We start from the raw sequence: 1,909 nt of genomic DNA on the forward strand, positions 1-1,909 counted from the left end.
CCGACCCATAGCGACCCTGTACAGGGTTTCCGAGGGTGTAAATCCTTACGGGAGTAGAAAGCCTCATCTTTCTCCTGCGGAGCAGCTGGTAGTTTCGAACTGCTGACCTTATGGTTCACAGCCCGATTCGTAACCACTACGCTACCAGAGCTCCTTAAGGACTGGAATTGAACGTTTTCACCAGTGTCCCCAGATATTTCTGTGCTATTTCAGTGTCCCCACTAGTTACAAACCAGTTGCCATTGAGTTAACTCTGACTCATGTGACCCCATGTATGTCCAAATAGAGCTGTGCTCCATAGGATTTTCCAAGTCTTAAAAAAAAAAAAAAAGATCATGTCTATAGGCAGCACAGAAGTCATGTTTTTACTGCAAGGTTGAATTTGGCCCCTCCTAGTTTCAGTGTCAGTCTTCTGTACCCAACTTACTTAATGAGTCAAATTGCTTTTTTCATTTTCTAAGAACTTCAACTGTTAGTTACTGAAGTAAGACCTGTGGGCAAAATAATAAGCTCTTTGTGGGAAGTGTTAACACCGCATATCTTCAATGCAAATATTGGTGTTTACCTTATTATGGAAACCAATATTTGAGGCCCTATAGCCTGCAAGTTTGTCTCTACTCCTACACACCTAAGGCAGGCAGCTCTACTTATTAAACCCACCTTATAGGTGCAAAACTGAGTCTTAAAGGGGCCATGTGACCTTTAAAAGATCACACAACTTATCAAAGGTCAGAGTCTGGACTGTTGACAATAAGTGCATGGATCATCTCTTAACATGGTAGTCACCTTTTCCGTGCTTAACTTAACTCAAGTCACCTGGAGTTCAGTTTGTCTGCCTTTGTCTCCTTTGCAGAATCCTAGGCAAGAGGATATTTAATATCAGCTTTATTTCCCACCCCCACCTGGTAGTGTTGGTGGTGTGCTGTGGAGTCAGTCCTGACTCATAGCAAACCTGCATAGGGTTTTGAGGCTGTAAACCTTTATGGGACCAGAAAGCCTCATTTTTTCTCCCATGGAACAGCACCTGGAATTCAATTTTGAACGGCTGACCCTGAGATTAGCAACCTGACTCGTAATCAGTACACTCCCAGAGCTTCTTCACCCCCACCTTGTTGTTGTTGTTAAGTGCCGTTGAGTTGATTCCGACCTATAGCGACACTGTATAGGGTTTCCAAGGAGCAGTTGGTGAGCTTGAACCACAGACGTTGCAGTTCAAACGACTTTGCAGTCTGATGCATTAGCGCACAGCACCACACCAGGACTCCCTGTTGTTGTTGCTGTTATTAGGTGCCATTGAGTCTGTACTGACCATAGAGACCTTATGCACAGCAGAACAAAGTACTGGATAATCCCTCAAAAGGTGGCCCATGTTTCTGTCTTAGGGTCTGAAATCTGAGGGCACTGTCTGTGGACACCTGCAACCAGTCAGAGCCTTAGCTTCATTTTGTGCCTGGATATAAGGTTTCATATACCACTCAGTATAAAGTTTCGGAAGCCAATTGATAGAAAGTTTCATGCATTTCTGACAGTCGAACTACTGAAGTCAGGCAGGATAGATTTAAAAGCTGGATTGTTGAGTAGACGTCACACTCCTATCAGCACAAGCAAGCCAGCTTCCCTCTCAGACTTGCCTGGGCACACCTCTTAATTGAAATTGGGGTACCAGAGTCATACTCCAGGGGCCTCAGAGGAATCCTGTAATCTTTCCTATCTATAACAATCCCTGTCTGCTTCCTTAGCTGGGTCTGTGGATGTGACTTACAGCTGCTGTCAGTTATGATTGTTGAAGGACATTTTTTGTTCTCTGTTCCCTATAAAAGTTGCCATGTGGAGCTAAAGAATATTAAAGTACTATGGACTGCCAGAACATGGGAACACTGAATGTTTTAAAATTGGGAAAGGTGTGAGA

The sequence above is a fragment of the Chrysochloris asiatica genome, unplaced genomic scaffold, assembly GCF_000296735.1.
Source record: "Chrysochloris asiatica unplaced genomic scaffold, ChrAsi1.0 scaffold00042, whole genome shotgun sequence".
Lineage (NCBI taxonomy): Eukaryota > Metazoa > Chordata > Mammalia > Afrosoricida > Chrysochloridae > Chrysochloris > Chrysochloris asiatica.